Source organism: Phyllobates terribilis, unplaced genomic scaffold, assembly GCF_046119375.1.
Source record: "Phyllobates terribilis strain yellow unplaced genomic scaffold, ASM4611937v1 Scaffold_123__1_contigs__length_5148117, whole genome shotgun sequence".
Lineage (NCBI taxonomy): Eukaryota > Metazoa > Chordata > Amphibia > Anura > Dendrobatidae > Phyllobates > Phyllobates terribilis.
In genome coordinates this window covers 4,515,786-4,527,738 of record NW_027362883.1, presented here as the reverse complement: position 1 = coordinate 4,527,738, position 11,953 = coordinate 4,515,786, and positions in this window count along the sequence as shown.

Below are 11,953 nucleotides of genomic sequence, written 5' to 3'. Positions count from 1 at the left end.
TGGCGAGGTGTGGGGCCATTATACTGTATGATGACCTATTATACTTTATAGAGGGCTGTGTGGGGGCCAAAGCTGGGGGATCACACTGTGTCACGGTCACCATACTTTGCCGGGGGAGTTGAAGTCGAGTACAGTAGGGTCATCATTATGTGCATGTCCAGGGTACTGTGAAAGAATTCACATACTGTGTTTGTTGGGCACTTTTGTTGGTATCATACTTTAAACATGCAATGAAAGAGGAATCTGGGGCTTCAGTAGGAGGAAAATTACTTTCTAAAGGCTAGAAAGCTGTGAGATATGCTCTTCTGTGACCCCGTCGAATGTTATTTTTTTTGTTGGGTGGGGGGCAACTAGCACTTCTGCTATGGGATCCCATGATTTCTATGTACACCCATGTCTATGGGCCTGTTTACATGCCAGTGTATTTTCACAGTCTTGGGGCTCATTCACCTGTTAGTTTCTGTGCTATTTTTTATTTTGAAAATATACATGAAAAAACCTGATGTCTGAATGAGGCCTAAGTGGTCCACACAAAATTATATACAGTATCACCAATGCAAGTCTATTAGGCCGCAAAAAATGTGGACAGCATTTGGATGTCATCTGTGTGCCAGTCATGAAATGGACTGTTGGTTATGAGAAGGGGGAGAAACATTCATCAGTTTTATTTTCAGCTGAGAAAAGCTAATGAACCCTGACCAAACTGTGATGAAACTGATCAAAAACACTCATCACACTTACACCATTTTTGTGAGTAGAAGACATATCACTGTTGTATAATTCAGCACTTTACACACTACAGGGTTAACCCAACAGATTAGCTATGTAGCATCCAGAAGGCGGGAGGAGAAGAGTTAATATAAAGCTCAGTCACAGGTTTTGCCTTTAGAGTAATTAGCTTGGAGGAGTAGAGCAGCATGGAGCAGGGTGATGGCTCCACATTCCCTCTTATCCCTCAAGGAGGAGGATAGGAATTTGTCCTGATCCTCCTCCTCCGCTGCAGCCGGCTGTGCAGGATGGGAAAGCATGAAGATGATGGGAATGTGCACTACACGGAAGGAAGATGTGTAAGGTAACTGGAACAATGAGGCCCACAGGGGAGTTACTGCCCTGTATGGAGGGGAACATACTATAGGTAAAACTGCCACCAATGGATAATGACCGATCAGTAAAGATGAGCAAGACTTTTGAAACTTACATTTGCAGAGTTTTCCCAGGAAATTCCATTCTCTGCAAATGTCTTCCAAAGCCTCTACTTGCCCTGAAAAACATGTATGACGCCATTCCCTTTTTTCCTTAACACACTAATCCCCTTCACTGCATTGATGTCGCCCTCTCTGTCTGTCTGTTTTCTATCATGTTTCATGGCTTTCTCTCCCTATTTCTATGGCTAGGCTGTGAGCTGTGATGTACTTTTCTCTATCCAGGTTCACCACAAAATGGCTGCTTCCTTTCCTGCTTCTGCTTTTATACTTGCTATAATAGTCCTTCTTAATTGTCTGAGCTATACTATGTTAGGCCTCATTCACATGTGCAGGGTTTAAACCTATATGTGAAAAAATGGTACCGGTGTCCTCAGTTTTCGATCAGTGTTTTTCACCGATGGATAAAGAAATTACAAAGCTTCTCCTATACAATGTTAAACTTGTACAGGACACTGATGGCACACTGACCGACCCATAGACCACTATTGGACCTCCGTGTCATCCGTGCTGCCGGAAAAAAAATGGACATGGCTCTGTGTGTTCTGTATGGATACAAGGGGTGTGTAAAAACACTGGTGTGTGAATAGCGCCATACATTGAGTACACGTTCTATCCATTAAAACTGCTACAACTCGTGCGTGCAATGCAGATGAGACCTAATATGATGGCAGCAAGGCATTCTGGGAAAGCCCGTCTTCTCTGACTGATGCAATCTTCTGCAATGTCTCAAAAGGTGACATTCATTTTAGGCACAAAAATTCAACATGAACTTGATTCCCGTTGAATCGATTCGCTCAGATCTAGTCATCAGAAAATGTTTAAATTAGTTTGTTTTCCGTGTGTTTTTTTTAATGTTTTCATACTTTCTTCTCACAATCTTGCAGTTCTCACACTGGCCACCAGGGCTATTTTAGACATTTACTTCTGTCCTTTCTGGAAGAATTTTCAGCAAAGCTTTTTATCAGAGGCCGGATTACAATGACCGGTAACATACAGCTGATAACGCAGGTTCCACCAATCACAGTTGATGTCACACCTGACCTTACTCCCCTTCACCCAATGATCTTTGTACAAGCTCATTGGACGCTTCAATGCAAAACAGAGGCCCTGACTTCAGACCGGTGGTGTTCATGCTAATCTTGATGAGGTCGGTGTGCTAGAGTCATGCAGAGGTCAATGAATCAGGACTATCCGAGAACTAGCGAGCGCCTTGTGTGTCTCCATGTGTGCATTGCCAATAATCTTACTCCAGTCAGTGACTGGAGTAAGATATGTCGCACAGAGAATGCCACAGCTTATAAAATTTTACTGGTGCCCACTTTATCAGGGCTGGGTGAAAATGGAGTGTGAACGCTAAAAAGTCACAATTTCAGCCCAGCTTCGAGTTGCGCTAAAACTTTGTGACTTTTCAAAGCTTTTTACACTAGTATTCTGGCTTTGAATGAGGCCCATAGTGTCTAAGTGAGTTTATTGCTGTTAATGTAGATTTCCTGAAAGAACAGGACATATGAACATAGAATAGCCTCAGTGGTCAGTGTAAAAAATTCTAAGATTTCTAATTTTAAATATAAATTTTGATATGGGAAAATATTGCCAACTTTTTTGAATGCATTTAAAGTAAACTTTTTTTATGATGCCTCCCCTTTAATTTTGCTTATGAAAATTTGGAGCTCTGAATCTGAAAAACTGAGCACCAACTACTATGAGGATTTACTGTTAGAAATGAATGAAAGGCAGATAAATTCAGAATAACATTTAATGTTTTATATGAATTTGACCCCTTTGCATATATGGGCGTAACTGTACGTCCGCGCTGAGGTGAACGCATGTGGAGGCGGCTCAGGAGCTGAACTCCTTCCACACGTGTCTGATGCAGACTGAAATAAAGGGGTTGTCCATTACTCAGACAACCCCTTCTTAATTACGGTTTCAATCATGTGAAATAGCAGCTATGTTCTCCTCTGGTGCGGGCGCCATTCCAGTGATGTCGGCGTCTGGTCTCCTGGAGCATGCATGACATATCACGGGAACCCTGCAGCCAACGCCATTCCAGTGATGTCTGTGTCTGGTCTCCTGGGGCATGTGTAGCACCCCGAGGGTTCGGTTGCTACAGGGGTATTGCACCTCAACCAGAGGTGTGATATTCCACTCCCAGGTAAGGATGGAGTGTGGATCAGGGCTCAGTTAGCTGCACACACTCCCCATTTCCGGGGGAAAGCTCGATGGTGCTCCCATTTTTGCAGGCACAACTGACCATGTCCCTGGCTGGAGTGGGGAGGGGGTAGAGAACCCAGTGGTGTAGGAGCAGAAGGGGACGGTTTCTGGAGCATAGGAAGGAGCGCATTGGGTGCAGGTCACCTGAGCTCAGCACAGAGAAGCAGATATAAGGTGGGAGCCATCTCAAGTCTAGGAGAATAGTAGGAGTAGTAAGAGAGAGAGCTGACAGGGAGCAGCAGCTCAGCCTGAGCTCAGCTCCATGAGGCAGGCCTAGAGAGAAGGCCGGGGCCAGAGAGAAGAAGAGAAGAAGGAAGGAAGGAGAAGAGACAGAGGAGTGGAAGGGCTCCAAAAACAAGAAGGCAGGAGGGATCCTAAGAGTGCAGAACGGCCAGCAACCATTGCAAACCCCATTATACCGGGTGAAAGGGTCAGGCCGTGGAAAGGTACCGGATCCCTAAGTTGGTGGAGGCGAATCTACCCTCAGCCAAGAACCGGAGGTTGTGACCATTTATTGGTGCGACCCCCCGCTAAACCTGCTAGGGAGGCACCATATAGGATAGCGGGAAGTGAAGGCCAATGCTTACCCGACACGGTCCGCGGTAGCCGGACAGAAGTCAGGACCCTCATGGGGCACGAGAGGCCAGAGAAAGGACAGAAGGGGGTCCTGTGCCATACTCCTGAATTGCCTGGGGGTTGACCGAGCTCCTCACCTGGTGGACACAGCACGGCTCGGGCAGTCCTTGCTGACAGAAGTGACTTGGATATCAACTGTGAGTAAAACACCCTGGACTGAATCATTGGACTCTGTGTGATTTATGCTGCGCCTGCACCATCACCCCCAGCATTCACTTTCACTGCCCTGAGGCTACACTTTTCCCATGGGGAGTTATCCTATCCCTGTGCTGCACACTAATACCAGCCTCAGCGGTCTGCCTCGCAGCGGCGGTTATCTCTGACCGCAATCCACGGGTGGCGTAGTCGGACATTCACAAAACTATAAATAGACTGCCACAGCATTTGGTCTGACCACCCTGAGCCACGGGATCGGGTTGCCACTACTACCCCCATCAGCACCGTACACTAGAAGGCCTAGTTCCGGGTACCCCACGGCTCAGGGGGCGAGTCACATGCATGACTAATCATAGGATCCCTGCAGCCAATCAGTGACTGTGACTCACCCCCTGGGCCGTGGGGCACTTGGAACCGGGCTTCAGTGTGATGATGGGGGTAGTAGTGGCAACCTGATCCCGTGGCTCAGGGTGGTCAGACCAAATGTTGTGACAATCTATTTGTAGGGTTTTGAATGTCAGACTACGCCACCTGTGGATTGCGGTCAGGGAGGACCGCCGCTGCAAGGCAGACCGCTGAGGCTGATGTAGATATGCAGCACAGGGATAGGATAACTCCCCACGGGAAGAGTGTAGCCTCAGAGCAGGTAATAGGATGCTGGGGGTGATGGTGCAGGCCGCAATAATAAAGGTCCAGAGTCTACTTCAAACAGTCCAGGGTCTTTATTGTAGGTGGTACTTATGACCCAACAGGAGTACAGGGTAGGAATGGGCCTGGGTGTCTGAGAACATTCAGGCGAGCCCCATTGGTCAGGGTGAGTGGGTAGGCCTACCGTTCTCTCTGCCCTTGCTGACTATCTCCCCCTTTAGTGGTGTGATGGCCAGCTCAGGGACGTGGGCTGTGTACTACGCCTGTATGGCTTGCGACTCGGGCCTTAGGTACCTGTTGCTTCTCTGTGCTGTACCAGTCCCTCTGTGTGGCGGAGCCTCCAGGCTTCTCAGGCCCAGGGATCTAAAATCCCTCGCAGGTAGGTTATCTGCTGCCGGGCTTGCAACCCTGACAGCCTCGGATCCCAGTGTCCGGTTATGTAGTTCTCTCTCTCAGGGTCCCTTCTGCCTTCTTGTTTCTGGAGCCTTTCTACTCCTCTTTCTCTCCACCTTTCTTCCTTCCTTCTCCTTCTCCTCTTCTCCTTCCTGGCCCCGGCCTCTTCTCTAGGCCTGCCTTGTGGAGCTGAGTCCAAGCTGAGCCTCAGCTCCCTGTCAGCCCTCTCTGGCTGAACTTCTTCCCTCTCTGAACTAACCGACTGAACACTCTCCTAAGATGGCCCCCACCTTTTATCTGCTTCACTGTGTCTGAGCTCAGGTGACCTGCAACCAATGAGCTCCTTCCTATGCTCCAGAAACCGTCCCCTTCTGCTCCTGCATCACCGGGTTCTCTCCCCCCTCCCCACTCCAGCCAGGGACATGGTCAGTTGTGCCTGCAATAAATGGGAGCATCTGCGAACTGTCCCCCGGAAATGAGGAGTGTGTGTATGCAGCTAACTGAGCCTTGGTCCATACTCCATCCTTACCTGGGAGTGGAATATCACACCTCTGGTTAAGGTGCAATACCCCTGTAGCGACCGAACCCTCTGGGCGCTACAACTGCATCACTCTCTCATCCTTTGAACAGAACTGACAGCCAGAGAGCAGCAGCAGATTACACTTCTTTAGGGTGTCCCTTTCGTCTGAAGGAAGTGAGAGTGAAATGGCTACTGACTGCGTGATATGAGGTCACTCGAGTCCTGGGAGACTAAGCGCAGACTTGGGTAGAACAGCAACAGCACAAAAGGTGATTATAGCTGTTTTATATGTAGGAAATATTGTGATTGAGAGCTGTTTGAGTAGTGGACAACCCTTTCTATATAGCTGACATTTTATCTCTAACAGTCGCAGTCAGAGCTTCGTTTCGGCCGCAGCTGTTAACCATTTAAATGCCGCTGGCTCCCATTGGCGCTCTGGGATGAGGCCGATGAGTTAAAATGAAAGCTGGTGGCATGCTGAAGGTCCCTGTCTCGACTATATTTGAACTGATCTGAATCAGAGCTTTGAAGGAAACTGGTATTTTCACTATATAGCATAATAATGTGGTATTGCACCGTGTCATAGAAAATATTGCAATTTCTGAAGCCACTAGTAAAGGGGCATTCCTTCACCCCTCTCACCACCTCTTTTGCAATAGGACAAAAGAGGGCAATCTAAGCAGCCCATATGCAGAATGCCCAGTTGACAAGTAGGAAAATTAGATGTAGCTGGATAGTGAACTATGGGGGAAGGCATCGGCGAGATCTTACAATATCCCACCGCTGCCACCAATTTGTCAGGGATTTGCACACACAGACTATCCTGATTACTCACTATGTAGTTACCGGCAAGCAAGCCGTGAGCGTATGGCGTACACGCCTCCGAATTTCAACGCATTGAATGTGTATATGCCCCCATACGATCATTGCCAGCTTCACGATAACCCAATTAATAGTATTCACTGCCACCACCGATCAGTTCTAAATACAGGCCTGATCGGACTCCTGCTTTCTGGTAGCGTATGGCTTCGGGGGAGGAACGATTACAGAACAGAAGAAACAGGACTAATACATTTTATATTTAATCCAAAAGGAGGCAGGGTTTATGAAAAAATATACAAAGGATTTTACAAAGAGGGACAGTACAATACATATACAGTTACACAAAATAAAAGGTATTAATGGAAGAACTTACTAGACAGATCAGAGACTATTCAATTTACCTGGAGGAGAGGTGCTCCAATGGACTGTTATGGAGCAGGACCTGTGCTTACAAATATGTATCTCACGGCATGAGTATAGACCCATATTCAGCTGGATCTTTTATGCTGAAGGGGTGGCCCTGCCCACACACTCCCCTGTGATGACCTCACGTGGGCTCATCTCTGTCCATCATGGTTTTATGAAATCTATAATTTCTGCAATAACTTCTCACTGATTGATCACAGAAGTTAGCAAGTGATGCCATCTTTTTTTAATGTGATTTTGCCTTGAGAAGAATATTGAAAATTTAACCCCATGTCAATCATTGTGCCCTGTTTGGCGGGATTATAGAGGTCTACAGCATACAGTTGTAACTGGACACTTCTGCAGCTAAGAAGGGAGGGGGCAGAGAGGCAGCGAGTGACAAATGTCTCACAGCAGCTCTCAGCCAAGAAGCTGCCACAGCAAGACCCCCTTTGGACCCCAGCCATGCAGCATGCCCTTTGTGTCAGATACAGTATTCCCATAACTCGGTATTGAATTATAGCATGTCCTAGTTATTCATAATCTAGATTTTCGAGATCCCAAGAGAATGGGAAATGTCACGGTCATAGAAATATTGAGAATCTTTCTCCCCCTCCGAAATCTCACTCACTCTTCCCTCCTCCCCTATCTACCATTTGTCAAAGGAGAAAGAGCTTACACTCTTCCCAATTGCCCATATGCAAATAGCGGGATCCACCAAGTGTTCAGGCTAATCACCATATAAAATGGAGACAGGAGTGATGAATTGACACCTGGGTGAAAAGGATACAGCTCCTAGAATTCCTTTGAAGCTTAGCTCATCTCCATTTGCACATGTATTCAAGCTGCAGTCTGGTAGGCACTGAAATGAAATATGGAATATCAGAGTTTCTATAACACTGATTGTGATAGGATACATATTTTTAGTGGCAGGGTTAGCTAAGGAACAATATACATATTTTTCCTTATCTGAGAACAGTACGGGTGCGCTATGATGCAAGAATGCAGGAATGACCAACCGAAGATATGTCATGTCTAGTCTCTAAAGAAAGGTAAATTTGTAATAAGAAATGTGATATTACATGGAAACTTCTGCGATCAACCAGCGAGGAGTTATTGTGGAAGTTAGAGATCTTAATAAAACCATGAAGTGGTGCCAAGCCCACAGTGAAGTCATGACAGGGGAATGTGTGGGCAGGGCCCCTTTCAGCATAAAAGTTCCAGCTGTAGTTGAGAATATAGTCATGCCGGGAATTATATATTTTATAAGCAGAGGTCCCATTGTCTGTGTAGAACTGTACCAATCTGACCTTACACGTCCTCGAGGGGGTGCGGAATGTCATGATGGTGCAAATGACAGATCCGTACCACGTGCTCCGTCTCACGTAATTGTGACGTCAGGCAGGTGGTGGGGTGTGGATTCATCAGTTCCGGCAGTGGTAGGATTCTGCGGGGTCCCTCCTGCTGCCAATTTCTTTGCATTGGTGGCAAGCGGTGGGATCAAGATAATAGTGTGTGTGTGTGTGTAACGCATACTCAGACACTTAAGATCAGCTCAGCACTAGACAGTCCGAGTGCAAATACTGTAAGGTGTGTGTGGGTGCATCAGGTGGCAGTTCGGTGTCACTGACCATAGAGTGCAAGGATGGCCAGTGGCACCAGGGCCAACACCAAGGAGATGGCCAATGCACCATATGGTGTTGAGGAGGTGGAAGACCATGTTACTCTAAGAGAAGGGGAGTCCAACTTAGGCCCCCCAGAGAGAGATTCACCAGTGGTCGGTCCCACAGTGGGCTACCCACCACCTGACCCCCCTCATACAAGTTTCCCTAGCGAGTCTCCAGGTTGGAGACAGGGCCACCTATGAGACCCTCATGGCAGAACGTCAGCGGGAGCACGAGCACCAGAAAGATGTGTTCCAGCTCCAACTGCAGGCCCCAGCCAGTCGCAAGTCCCCTGAGATCCGAGTCCCGAAGCTATGGACGAATGACTTCTCCCTTCTGCACAAAGGAGGGGGCTTGGACACTTTCTTGCTGGCATTTGAAAAAAACTGCCATCAGTACCATCTGCCTGAGGAACAGTGGGTCCGGTTCCTAACCCCTCAGCTTAGGGGTAAGGCCCTGGAAATCTTTGGGTACTTGCACAGTGAGACCACCCTGAGCTATGAGGACTTCAAGCAGGCTCTGGTCTGGCAGTACAACTTGACTCCTGAGTCATACCGGAAGAAGCTCCAGAGTATGCAGTGGTGTCCTGCAGACTGCTGGGTCGATCACATGTGGGCCCTAATGAGAGCAGTTGATCCTCGTCCCAGAATCTGTCCACTGTTTTGTGTGTGAGTGGGGGTGGTGGGAGGTCCCTTGACAACTTTCAGACTGTTACCATAGGCCACGCCAGAGCAATGGGACTGTGAGACACCGGTGCTGAGATGACCCTTGTGCGGCCCGAACTGGTGTCACCCTAGGATTTGATACCTGATAAAACTTTCGCCGGCTCCAGGATTGGAGGCATCAAGCCAGCGCTGTCCATCGCCAAGGTGTATGTGATCAATGCTGTATGAAGTTGTATTCAAACGTTCAAGTAAAGTTCTTTTTTATAAAATGGAGTGGAAGTTCCCTAATGTGTGTGCGGTGGTTCCTGAGGTGGAAGAACCGAAGACAGCAGAGATCTGCGACCAAAACGTGAGTGTTACACACCACATACAGAGCACAGGAGAATTGGGACATGTGTCTTTATCAGGGAGCCAGAGTGTGGGAACACAGCAGCCCCTCACCACAACTACCACCCTGAGCCCCTAACACCTCTCTCCCCATGGGGGACGAGATCAATCAAGTCAGCTGTGATGAGGCCTCAGAATGTGACCATACGGCAGGCTGGAGAAATTTGTCCTGTGAGGTTGTTGCAGAGGGGGCAGACAAGGGGCAAACAGCTGCAGAGGGGGAGCATGCCATGGAGGGCGGGGCAGTTCCAGGAGAGATAGGGCTCCCAGGTAAGGCCGCATGGTAGGGTTCCTCCACAACCAGGATGTTAGAGGGCCAGGGTAGTCCTTTTAGACCAGATGCTTAGTCAGAAGCAGAGGAGAAACGGGCGCTACCTGCGGTCTCAGCGGCCGTAGCCACTGTTGCTTGCAGTGGCGGCACCCGGGCCCTAGTGGCCCCTCGGGAGTCCGACGGCTTCTCCCCTTCCGACCAAGTGGCTGCCGGGTCAGACGGAGGCCAGGAGACGTGGCAGGTTTGTCTATTCTGGCCATGTCCAGTCAGGGGTTTCAGGTGGCGTTAGAGACTGACAGCCTGAAGCCTCGTGAGGAGCGGGCGGCACAGCTTCCCTCGAACTCGGTCCTCCAGTGGGTGGTCTGGGACCAAGGATGGCTATACCGGGTAGCAGTCCAGCGAGGCTCACCGGAGGCGTGGCCCAGGGATCGACAGTTAGTGGTACCCTATCCGTTCAGGGTGGAGTTTGTTGCAGATGGCACACGAAATTCCGATGGCTGGACATCTAGGGATCCATAAGACCAAGGCCAGGCTAGCCCAGCATTTCTAATGGCCAAGGTTGGGGGCTGAGGTAACTGTCTACTGCCGTTCGTGTTACACCTGTCAGAGGGTGGGGAAGGTGGGGCGGTGGCCCAAAGCCCCACTGGTAACTCTGCCCATCATCGAAGAGCCTTTCAGGAGGGTGGCTGTGGATTTGGCTGGCCCGATGGCCACTCCCAGCAGCTCAAGGAAACGCTTCATACTGATGGTAGTAGACTATGCCACCCGGTACCCGGAAGCGGTAGCCTTGTCATCCATTCGGGCAGAAAAGGTGGCTATCGCCTTACTGAAGATGTTCTCCCGAGTGTGTTTTCCCCAGGAAATGCTCACCGACCGGGGAACCCAGTTCATGTCGCAGCTGATGGAGACCCTCTGTAAGCAAATACAGGTGCAAAATCTGGTGACCAGCCCATACCACCCACAGACCAATGGCCTGTGTGAACTGGCACTCTGAAGCAGATGCTTAAGATGTTGGTTGACTCCTAGGGGCACGACTGGGCGCGGTACCTCCCACACCTGCTCCTTGCCTACCGGGAGGTTCCACGGGCCTCAACGGGGTTCTCCCTTTTGAGCTCCTGTGCGACTGGCGTGCGCGGGGCGCCTGGCTCTGGTGAAGGAGGTCTGGGAAGGGGACTTGGCCTCCCCTGGAGTGTCAGTCATTGAATGTCTTACGCTTCCATGACAAAATGCAGGCCTTGGCACAGCTGGTGCACGACAATGACGCGAGCCCAGGCCGACCAGAAGTGATAGTACGACCAAAATGCTTGTGAAAGGACCTACCAGCCCTCCATGTGCTCGCCAGAGGTAGCCTGACCGCCATTAGGTACCGAGATGAGATCCTCAGACCCCTTGTGAGACCTTATGCTGGTGCCCTGGGTGAAACCTAATGCAGGACAATGCCAGACCTCATGTGGCTGGAGTGTCAGCAGTTCCTGCAAGATGAAGGCATTGAAGCTATGGACTGGCCCGCTCATTCCCCAGACCGGAATCAGATTGAGCACATCTGGGACATCATGTCTGGCTCCATCCACCAACGTCACGTTGCACCACAGACTGTCCAGGAGTTGGAGGATGCTTTAGTCCAGGTCTGGGAGGAGATCCCACAGGAGACCATCCGCAACCTCATCAGTAGCATGCCCAGGCGTTGTAGGGAGGTCATACAGGCACGTGGAGGCCACACACAATACTGAGCCTCATTTTGACTTGTTTTAAGGACATTACATCAAAGTTGGATCAGCCTGTAGTGTGTTTTTCCACTTTAATTTTGGGGGTGACTCCATATCCAGGCCTCTATTGGTTAATAAATTTGATTTCCATTGATGATTTTTGTGTGATTTTGTTGTCAGCACATTCAACTTTGTACAGAACTAAGTATTCAATAAGAATATTTCATTCATTCAGATCTAGGAGGTGTTATTTGAGTGTCT